This window comes from Quercus robur, chromosome 1 (assembly GCF_932294415.1).
Source record: "Quercus robur chromosome 1, dhQueRobu3.1, whole genome shotgun sequence".
Lineage (NCBI taxonomy): Eukaryota > Viridiplantae > Streptophyta > Magnoliopsida > Fagales > Fagaceae > Quercus > Quercus robur.
Window position 1 is genome coordinate 54,692,719 of NC_065534.1, and position 12,468 is coordinate 54,705,186.

Here is a 12,468-nt window from a genome sequence, read left to right on the forward strand (position 1 = left end):
TTAAATTTATAAAATATATTTACACAAAATAAAACTCATTGAACAATACAGAGACGGGAAGTTAATATATATTATATTAGATCTAACCTCATAGCTTGAAAATTTGGACAACCCTTTTTTCCCCTTCTATTTGTTATATAACCTGTGGGGACCGGCCCAGAATAACAAGTTGGCTGGGCCTTGGGCCCGTCCGAGGACCATTCTGTCCGAGGAGATGTCGCGGCCCATAACCCCTGCCCAAGCCAACTGGAGCAAAGAAAACATGTCCGAGGAGTAATTGCTTCTCGGACATTCCAAAGTCCAGGTCAATAACGCATCCCAGTTACTGTAGCCCTCACTCTAAACACGTAAAAAGAAAGGAGGCTCAAAATATCCCAACAAAGGTTGTCACCACCACATTAAATGCGCCACAACTACTCTCTTGGCCGCATTAATGAAGAGAAGACCCCTGAACAGTATTACCTTGGTCACTGCAACTCACAAAGAACTGGTAAGGGCGTCTGATGGGACAGGTGCTCAAATGGGGGTTTGGATGATCAATAAGTGTAGGGTCCAGATGATAAAAGAGGGCCTATATAATATGTAAGGGTCCCTCAGAAGGGAAAAAACGAAAAAGAGGGGGGGAGAAGAGAGAAAAGCGATTCATTGTATGAATGCATAGCCATGAATAAAACTTCCACTTTCACATCCATTTTCTTGATTCACGTTTCTACATTTGCTAAGAACGTGCAACGGACCGTCTAAGCCAACTGGAACCAAGTTCTTCAGCCCATACTCTACAAGATACATTGTGTGGGACCTTTTGGGCCAGGGCCTGACCGTCCAAGACCGGGTTAACTAAAATCGTGTCCCTACATAACCCTTGGAATGTTGCTACATGATATACTTCATTATTTGTTAATTATATTTTTGAAAATTTTTGCGTGGTGTTTTAATTTTCCCAGTATTGCATTTGCTCTTCTTTGACTTTTCTCTAAAAAATTCTCAAAAAAAAAAAAAACTTTTCCCTACAAAAAAACCCACTTTCAAATTTATCCCAAAAAATACCCTACTTTCAAATATTTAACAAAACTTTCAGATAACTACGGCTGGTCACAAAAAAAAAAAAAAAAAATCTAGAATTTTGATGTGTATTATGCGTTTAACTCCCAGCATTACTCCATGTTTTCACTTTTCTTTCTTCAGTTTAGTTTTTTTTTTTTTTTTTTTTTTTCAAGAGATACAGATAGACTTGGTGGAATTTCTTGACCCCACAAGAGAGCTGATTAGTTTTTACCTCTATCATTACTTTTGAGAAAATTTATTAGGGAAAGAGAGAAACTGACGTTAAGAGAGAGAGAGAGAGAGAGAGAGAGAGAGAGAGAGAGAGAGAGAGAGAGAGAGAGAGAGAGATTGAGACTTTTCAAAGAAGGTTCAGTCTTTCCAAAAAAAGCCTAAAAATTTAGGCTGCAGAAGATGATTGAGGCTTTTCAAAGAAGGTTCAGTCTTTCCAAAAAAGCCTAAAAGTTTAGGCTGCAGAAGATAGACATTGAGTGACAAGCACAAGTGAGAATCTCAGTCTAACTGAATTGTTTTTTTTTTTTTTTTTTTTTTTTTTTTTTTTTTTTAAATAATATAAGTGAATTGTAAAGTTTAACATAAAACCAAAAAGAGTAAACATTAGGTCCGGAGCTGGTTCTTTTATGCCACCAATAATAATGCGCCACGTCATCCAATAACTTTAAACTTAATAAACCTTATTACACATGATTATAACCCACAAAATATCCCAAACTCAAGTGTATTCTTCTCTGATCCCTCTCATCTCTGTTGCTTTCTCCCTCTCATCAAAATCCAGCGTCGATCTGCCATCACCCACACCACCTCCGATTTGCCATCACCCAACGATGATGCTCCAGCAACTGAGTCCAGAAAATTGGGAAGCACGACAGCGGAGTGCGAGAGCGTGTTTTTCCAGAAAATCTCTCATCTTTACTCTGAAGGGCTACTGGGTATGTTCAATTAAAATTTAAAAAAAAAAAAAAATCTTTAAAATTAGAACAAGCAAATACCAAATGGAAGTAGAGAGTCAAAAAAATTCCCCTCCCTTTTCACATTGTATCTAAAAATTTCTCTCATTACAAATATATCTAATGTATCTGATGCATTAATCTTTAGCTTCAAGCTTCTTGGTCAAATTGGTTTTACTTTCTGAGCCAATAGAATCTACGAAACTTCTTGAATCGAGAGAAAGAGAGTGAGAGAGAAGGAATAACCAGAATTTCACACCATGGAAGGTAATTTTTTTTGTTTGATTTTTCAATCTCAAATTCATATTGGCGCATTGGGTTTTCATTTTCTGATTGATTTGTGTCGATTGGCTGCAAAAAAATTCTTCTTTGCTAAAATTTGTTTGATTTGCTGGGTTTTTTGTTGGTTGGGTTGTTGGGGGGTTTTTGTTGCTAGATGCACAGAATGATTAGGGGGTTTTGTTGATTGTGTTTGCCGGCTCAATCTGGATTATATATTGTCAAAAAAAGAAGGAAACATGCAATATGTGCTTAGCCTTCCATTGCTCACAAATGATATGTAGGGATCTGGAATATAAAGCTTAAATGCTTTGGTCTAAGAAGCTCTGGCAGATCGGCGCTAGGTTTTGATGAGAGGGAGAGAGCAACAGAGATGAGAGGGATCAGAGAGAAAAATACGCTTGAGTCTTGGGATATTTTGTGGGTTATAATCGTGTGTAATAAGGTGTATTAAGTTTAAAGTTATTGGCTGATGTGGCACATTATAATTGGTGGAACACATATCAGTAAAATCCTATTAAAAATTGGTGTGAAAACCCAAGAAGTAAATTTATTATTTATGCGACAAGCTTTTTGTACTGATGAGCATGTGAGCAGTTTTTTTATTAGTAATCGGTAAGAAAATCATTTTCTCCAAGCAAAAGATCTGGAGGTTGACATTTAAGACTAACGCAGGGCCCCAGAGAGCTATCTACCATGCAGTCAAACTTTTTTCTTTTTGGAAGTTGTTGCAGTGCCTTAAATCGTGCTTCATTCATTCATTTCAATTAATGGTAATTTCAATTAATGGGACAATACACTTCAATCAAAACAAAGTGGTGAAGCAAAGTGACAAGACATAAAGAAAGCAAAACGTGTTAAGGTGAAAAAAAGAAAAAAACAACTTTAAGGACAGATATATATGGGCCACATAATTAACTGGGTAAGATAAACATTCAAACTTTGAATTCTAAAGTTTTTTATTTTTTGGTAAATAAGATTGTTTTTGTCAGAAGTGGGATTTGAGAACCCACGCCCTCGTTAGAGGACCAGAACTTGAGTCTGGAGCCCTAGACCTAAATAAAAATTGATTAGGTTAACATTTTTAAAAAAATTACAAAATAATTTGACATAACGAAAAATTAACATTTAGATAAAAGGATTTTATTAATGTGTGTCCTAAGGGCACACAATAGTAAACCAATTTTGGAAAAGTTTTATCAGAAATTGAAAAAGTTTTGACAACTTTTTCAATTCTCAATTCTTTTTTTAAGCATAGAGTGATGGTACTGAATTGACGTTTGAAATCAAAACTCTAAGCTTAGAGTCCATAGACTCTATGATGTGACTACTTAGTTCTCAGTAAAGCTGCTTCTTGATTGATGAATTTGCTATGGTAAGATTCTTAGGTGATTTTTTTTTTTTAGGTTGCTTTATTAAATGGATTTTACTAACGTGTGCAAAATTTTGGAAAGGGTCCGGTTAATGTATGCTCTAATAAATTCATTTTTGGATAAGTTTTATTGGAAACTGAAAAAGTTGTCAAAACTTTTTCAATTTCTGATAAAACTTTTCTAAAATTGGTTTACTATTGTGTGTCCTTAGGGCACACACTAGTAAACCAATTTTGGAAAAGTTTTATCAGAAATTGAAAAAGTTTTGACAACTTTTTCAATTATCAATTCTCTTTTTAAGCATAGAGTGATGGTACTGAATTGACGTTTGAAATCAAAACTCTAAGCTTAGAGTCCATAGACTCTATGATGTGACTACTTAATTCTCAATAAAGCTGCTTCTTGATTGATGAATCTGCTATGGTAAGATTCTTAGGTGATTTTTTTTTGAGGTTGCTTTATTAAATGGATTTTACTAACGTGTGCAAAATTTTGGAAAGGGTCCGGTTAATGTATGCTCTAATAAATTCATTTTTGGATAAGTTTTATTGGAAACTGAAAAAGTTGTCAAAACTTTTTCAATTTCTGATAAAACTTTTCTAAAATTGGTTTACTATTGTGTGTCGTAAGGGCACACAATAGTAAACCAATTTTGGAAAAGTTTTATCAGAAATTGAAAAAGTTTTGACAACTTTTTCAATTCTCAATTCTCTTTTTAAGCATAGAGTGATGGTACTGAATTGACGTTTGAAATCAAAACTCTAAGCTTAGAGTCCATAGACTCTATGATGTGACTACTTAGTTCTCAGTAAAGCTGCTTCTTGATTGATGAATCTGCTATGGTAAGATTCTTAGGTGATTTTTTTTTGAGGTTGCTTTATTAAATGGATTTTACTAACGTGTGCAAAATTTTGGAAAGGGTCCGGTTAATGTATGCTCTAATAAATTCATTTTTGGATAAGTTTTATTGGAAACTAAAAAAGTTGTCAAAACTTTTTCAATTTCTGATAAAACTTTTCTAAAATTGGTTTTCTATTGTGTGTCCTTAGGGCACACACTAAATAATTTATGAAAATTTATGAGAAAGCTGGGAAGCAGTTGTTAAGAGATCTGAAGTAAGATTTGAATCAGAAAGACTTCATTTATGAGAATAGGCCGTTGGTGGATAGAGGAGTAAATATGAATCTAAAGAATTTATGAAAATTTATGAGAAAGTTGGGAAGCATTTGTTAAGAGATCTGAAGTAGGATTTGAATCAAAAAATTTATGAATCTAAAGAATATGAGGTAGAGTCCAAATGAATCTGTTGTGAATGAGGGAGAGAGAGTAGTTTGAAGAGGACTTTGTGTGACAGAGAAGCTTTAGGCATGAATGATAGAAGGGTTCGGTTAATGTGTGTCTTAAAGGTACATATTAAGTTTTCTATTTTTGGAAATATTTTTTTGGGAATTGAAAAAACTGTTATTACTTTTTCAATTTTCAAGAAAATTTTTCCAAAAATGGAAATTAAATTCTTAGAGCACACATTAGTAAAATCCAACTTCAAATTGAAACTTTAAATTTCAAACAAAAACAAGAAACAAACAAACAAAAAAAAAAAATTTACAGCATACTTCATCTTATTTAATTAAAAAAAATTACTATTTCCAAACAATCCACTCATATGTGATGGTGCCAAACTGCTCTCTCATATTATAAAATCTCAGTGCTCACAGTGCTGTCTCATATTATAAAATCTCACTCTCCGTTCTCTCTACTCTCATTCTCAGTCTCAACTCTCTAGTCTCAATCTCAGTCTCCGTTCTCTCTACTCTCAATCTCAACTCTCAAGTCTCTCTAGTCTCAATCTCAGTCTCTTTTCTCTCTGCTCTCAATCTCAAGTTTCTAGTCTCAACTCTCAACCCCTCACTCCATACCCTCCACCTCCACGGATACAGCCATCTCGTCTTCTTACGACAAAAACCAGTGAAATAGATGGCAGAACCATCATCCAATGCTGACGATGCGAAGTTATAGCCCGATGCAATAGAGAAAAAGTTCATTCTTTTTTTTGTTAAAGGAAGCAGTTGATGGGAACGCTCCTTACAAATGGGCAACTGTCACAAAAAACTTTAACGGCATATCCGAAAAAAGCTATAGCCTCCAACAAATAAGTGGAAAATATAGTCGGCTTAAAAAGAGATACGTTGCGTTTACCTATCTAATGGGTTGTGATGATATGAAATACGATTACCGTACCAACACCTTCGAAGGAACTGCGGACGCGTGGGCAAAAGCAAAGGGGGCGAGTGGTATACATTTATTTAATTTTCACGCAGTTCATTCTTTAAATTCTTCCTATAAACAATCCCATATATAACGGTGTCTTTAATCTCATGTATATCACATCTTTTCTGTTTTTAGGTACACAGTAGGTGCATTGACTTCAAAAATAAGGGACTGGACCACTACCCGTTGCTAGGGCAGCTCTTCCAAGCAGTTGCACAAACATCCTCTGCCCGACGGGTCCGTGCAGCTGATGTGGACTCCTCTGCCCGACAGGTCAATGCAGCTGATGTGGACGAGCAAGGCAGCGACCCCAAAGGGAAGCAACCAGCTCGCTCCGACACTCACCCCTCTGGGACGAAGAGGAAGGCAGTGTCCCAAAAAACTGTAGAATCTGATGATCGCTTCTCATTGGAAAGGGCCACGAATGTTTTGGCCAGTCTTGATTTTGATAATGAAACCATGTTCATGGGCCTTACCAAACTAGAAAATGACGCAAAGAGGCAAATTTTCTTGGCCTTGGATCCGGACAAACGACGGGACTATATCAATTATCTGCGTCGTTCTCAATAGGGGAGTTGGATGTATTGTTTTACTAATTTCTTCCCAATAGGAGGGAGGTGAGTGAACTTTATCGCATTCCATGCTTTTAATATCATCGTTATTGCTTAGCTAAGAGTTGGGCATATATTATGGAAGTAATAAGATATATCTGACCTATATAACCAGCACAATAGTTCAGCAAAAAATATATGTATCACCAGCACAATATTGTGAAAGTTAAAACAGACTTTAATAATAATAATAATAATAATAAAATTAGAACGTACTACATCCAACAAACAGACTTGTTCTAATAACAATTCATTCAAAACTTTTACATAAACGAATTAACAAATAGCCTTTGGTGCATATGCTAAGGAACTTTCACATGCATTATCATATGCTAAAAAACAAACCAGAATTTGGTCTTGTATCATGTTGATGTGCTCTACATCCATTTCAATGAAGCAAATACAGCCTGAATTAACTTACTTGCTATGATTCTCGGACTTTATAAATGTGGGCCCCTAATTTTGGTTTTAAAAACAAAAAATTGTAATTATATATAGATACCAAATAGGCCTAAATGCTCTAATTTGAATTTTTATTTATTAATATTTACTAATTAAATATATTTTATATAAAAAAAATTTTCAAACTTCCTCTCACAGTATTAAAATATATTTTATACCTTTTTTGTTAACTCTTATATTACCATGTAAATTTCTGATAGCATACATATTTTTATTTTATATTATCAGTGTGAGACCCAATAATTTATGGGCCAGGCCCACTTATTCATGGGGAGTCCAAAGGCCTAAGCCAAAGAAAGCTATGGCCCAAGCTCGATAATATAAAGCACAAAATGGCCTGGAGATGCAGCTGAGGACAGTTCAGTCCTCGGCAGACCCAAAGTTCCACCGAGAAGAGGGGCAAAAAAGGTATAGGAACAAACTTGAAAGAAAATCTAAAATATCTAGGGAAAGCTGCCCTTACTACCCTTCCCATACAATACTCTGCACCTAACAGAGCCGTATTCTTCGGCTTTTTCAACCACCCCCAACGACTTTGGGTTTGGACTGACGGGACAAGTATCAGTCTTGGAAAGGTTGACCCTACACGTGGACGAAGGACAGCGAACGCAGGCTAGTATAAAAGAAAAAGTAAGTAATCTGGAGAAGGGGGGGCTGGAAAAAATGGCCAAAAATCAGGGCCTCCCAGCCCACCTCCAGGAGAAAGACTCCAGGGGTGAAAACACCTTAACCATGTATGAACACCACAAAAAACCCACCGCCGGATAACCAAGGTCTAGCCTTTCAAAACCCACGCTCTACAAATGATATTGTCTAGGCCTTTTCACGTGCGAACCCAACACTGTCGTGGTTCGTTGCGAATCGTGTCCCTACAATTGGCGCCGTCTATGGGGAAGGCTTGTGTGTTGGCATAGGCAGTGGGTCGAGAGAGTTTCCTTTGCCATTTCTAACTGTTGATTATAGAGTTCTTGTGTAAAGTTCCGCTAGGGGCTACGTTTGCTAGCGTTGATCACTTAGATGGCTCTAGGGGCTTGGCCGAGGATCTAATTCCCCTAAAGCCAAGCTCCCATTCCAAAAACTAGGTTTTGGACAGAACCAAGGCATTGCATGGTCCTCGGACTCAAGCCTGTGGGGAAACCAACTACTTGGATGAGAAAACTAGGTTTTGGACAGAACCAAGGCATTGCATGGTCCTCGGACTCAAGCCTATGGAGAAACCAACTACTTGGATGAGAAAACTGGGTTTTGGACAGAACCAAGGCATTGCATGGTCCTCGGACTCAAGCATATGGGAAAACCAACTACTTGGATGAGAAAACTGGGTTTTGGACAGAACCAAGGCATTGCGAGGTCCTCGGACTCAAGCCTGTGGGGAAACCAACTACTTGGATGAGAAAACTGGGTTTTGGACAGAACCAAGGCATTGCGAGGTCCTCGGACTCAAGCCTGTGGGGAAACCAACTACTTGGATGAGAAAACTAGGTTTTGGACAGAACCAAGGCATTGCTTGGTCCTCGGACTCAAGCCTATGGGGAAACCAACTACTTGGATGAGAAAACTGGGTTTTGGATAGAACCAAGGCATTGCGAGGTCTTCGGACTCAAGCCTGTGGGGAAACCAACTACTCGGATGAGAAAACTGGGTTTTGGACAGAACCAAGGCATTGCATGGTCCTCGGACTCAAGCCTGTGGGGAAACCAACTACTTGGATGAGAAAACTGGGTTTTGGACAGAACCAAGGCATTGCATGGTCCTCGGACTCAAGCCTATGGGGAAACCAACTACTTGGATGAGAAAACTGGGTTTTGGACAGAACCAAGGCATTGCATGGTCCTCGGACTCAAGCCTATGGGAAAACCAACTACTTGGATGAGAAAACTGGGTTTTGGACAGAACCAAGGCATTGCGAGGTCCTCGGACTCAAGCCTGTGGGGAAACCAACTACTTGGATGAGAAAACTGGGTTTTGGACAGAACCAAGGCATTGCGAGGTCCTCGGACTCAAGCCTGTGGGGAAACCAACTACTTGGATGAGAAAACTAGGTTTTGGACAGAACCAAGGCATTGCTTGGTCCTCGGACTCAAGCTTATGGGGAAACCAACTACTTGGATGAGAAAAATGGGTTTTAGACAGAATCAAGGCATTGCGAGGTCCTCGGACTCAAGCCTGTGGGGAAACCAACTACTTGGATGAGAAAACTAGGTTTTGGACAGAACCAAGGCATTGCATGGTCCTCGGACTCAAGCCTGTGGGGAAACCAACTACTTGGATGAGAAAACTAGGTTTTGGACAGAACCAAGGCATTGCGAGGTCCTCGGACTCAAGCCTATGGGGAAACCAACTACTTGGATGAGAAAACTAGGTTTTGGACAAAATCAAGGCATTGCATGGTCCTCGGACTCAAGCCTATGGGGAAACCAACTACTTGGATGAGAAAACTAGGTTTTGGACAGAACCAAGGCATTGCGAGGTCCTCGGACTCAAGCCTGTGGGGAAACCAACTACTTGGATGAGAAAACTAGGTTTTGGACAGAACCAAGGCATTGCATGGTCCTCGGACTCAAGCCTATGGGGAAACCAACTACTTGGATGGGAAAAGTCCTCGGCTCAAATATTGTAAAAGGTTAAGGCCAATAAGAGTGTTAAGAAGATGGTGAAACGCCCCACTATTCAGTAGCCTAAGGGGGCTGTTCATTTTGCAGGTGATATGCCTTCGGATGGTTACTTCGTACACCGCATCGAGCATTCAGTTCTCATCTCGGCTAGTTTTGGGGTAAGTATCGTTCTTCACAGGTCGGCATTGTTGTGCCAAGCAACTCTATTAAAGTTATGGTGACATCTTTTTCTTAGCAAGTATTTTGGCCCTAGTTGTCATTGATTCAAATGCTATATTATTGTGCCGAACAGCACTTGCAAATTCGTAAAAACGCCCTTCTCTTGGATAAGGGGTTAAGGCCCCAAGTATTGTACTCTGAGGTCGGCGGTATTGTGCCCGGCCGATTCAGTAAGCTCATCATAATGTCTTTTCTTTTCCTGCCTAATGAGAGTTTCAGCCCTAAGTATCATTTATTCGATTCAGTATTATTGAGCGGGATTATTTTTATAAATACACAGCAAGATCTTTTTATTAATTGGAACTTCGGTCCTAGATGTCGGTCACGGTTTAAAAATAAAAAGAATTCATAAGATTGTATGTCTATGCATTGCGCTATCATTTCGGAAACATAGAGATAGAACATGCGAAGTAAAATGATAACAATTTTTATTAATATAAAGATGTATTACAACGTACAAAGAGGGGCTTAAACAAGCCTATACAAAAGGTGAACTGCCGAAACAATTAAAAAAAAAAAAATCAGCAATACAGATAAGTAAACAGTCAGGTGTCTTTTAAACTCGTCTCCGAAGTCCCTCCAAACTCTGCCTCAGTATCGCCCATATTGAGAGAAGGACCTTCTTTAGAAAAAGATGGAGGAGATGAATGAAAAGAAGGAGGAGAAGAAGAGGGAAGAGATGAAAAGAAAGAAAAAGGAGCAAAAGAGGGAGAAGGAAAAGCACCAGGATGGATCTGGTGGTGGAAAAAAGAAGAAAGAGAGGCAAAAGGAGGCACCAGTGAACGAAGAGAGGAAGAAGCAAGGGCACTTAGTCCCTGCCTCAGTCCTGACTCCTAACACACTGGTGCCATGTTAGATATGCTCCTGAGAGAACAGGTGGTACTGATAATGGGTGTCCTCGGCTCAGTCACGCCGAAAATGTGACGTGACGAGTCCCTATTTCGGATTTTGGCTGAAAGGAAGGTGAGACAAATCTTGAGTCTCCGCCATCTTTGCCCTGACCGAGCCATTTCGAGCTTTATTAGAACATGGTGTTTTTGGGAGGGGTATGGCTCCTTCATTGCTCATTACTATGGTGAACGTATTATAGGTTAAGGTATAACTAGAGGGTAAAAGTAAACTCTGGGAGGAATCTAAGGGTTTCAGATTTCGGGGGGATTAAAGGGATTCATGTATGGGAGAAACAACTCTCGTCTTTTCTTTTTATATGAGGGACGAAGAGGAGGGTACTTAATATGTTCAGATCTCCAAGGAAATTTGCAAACAAGAATATGCCCGTTCCGCTCCCCCACACCATCAGTAACCATTAAATCTGAGAGGTCTCGTGAAGGGAAACTATTAAAGACACGCTTCGGATAACCAAACGGCATGAGCGTATCGTGAATAAATTAAGAGGAACATCTCGTAGACCGGTACATTTCCTGGGCAGGTGGAGAATCGCCAACGTCAGTCAAAGGCTGAATTAAATGAGCCATAATAAAGGCTCGGTATTACCAAAATCCCCCTCTCCAACCAGGAGGTCGGACAGCAGGGTTTTGAGGGGCTATTGTGAGGCCTAATAATTTATGGGCCAGGCCCACTTACTCATGGGGAGTCCAAAGGCCTAAGCCAAAGAAGGCTATGGCCCAAGCTCGATAATATAAAGCACAAAATGGCCCGGAGATGCAGCCGAGGACAGTTCAGTCCTCGGCAGACCCAAAGTTCCACCGAGAAGAGGGGCAAAAAAGATATAGGAACAAACTTGAAAGAAAATCTAAAATATCTAGGGAAAGCTGCCCTTACTACCCTTCCCATACAATACTCTGCACCTAACAGAGCCGTATTCTTCGGCTTTTTCAACCACCCCCAACGACTTTGGGTTTGGACTGACGGGATAAGTATCAGTCTTGGAAAGGTTGACCCTACACGTGGACGAAGGACAGCGAACGCAGGCTAGTATAAAAGAAAAAGTAAGTAATCTGGAGAAGGGGGGGCTGGGAAAAATGGCCAAAAATCAGGGCCTCCCAGCCCACCTCCAGGAGAAAGACTCCAAGGGTGAAAACACCTTAACCATGTATGAACACCACAAAAAACCCACCGCCGGGTAATCAAGGCCTAGCCTTTCAAACCCACGCTCTACAAATGATATTGTCTGGGTCTTTTCACGTATGAACTCAACACTGTTGTGGTTCGTTGCGAATCGTGTCCCTACAATCAGTATAAACTTATTTTATTTTATTTTTTATTACATTAATTAAAATGTATAACTATAAGAACTCAATATTTTGTCATTATCTATACTACTATTTAACGGGTTTCCCCTATTTGGATTCCTCATTTTTTAGTTTAAAAATGTCCTTACACCCCTATGTTTAAGAAGAGACAAAACTAAAGGACAATCTGATAAAAATGCAACCCTAACTCTTACTAAAACATTGTCTAAAATACCCTCATCATATTCACATACAAGTTTTCAACTAACGAGGATAAATATGTAAATTAAAAATCCTACACTTTAAGACCCACAAATTCACGTACACTACCAGTTTCTATCTCTCATTCTTCTTCAGATTGAAGACATTTAGTTTAGCTCTACATCCTTCTTTATTTTTCTTCAGATTGAAGACATTTACTATCAGAGGCTCAAGCAACT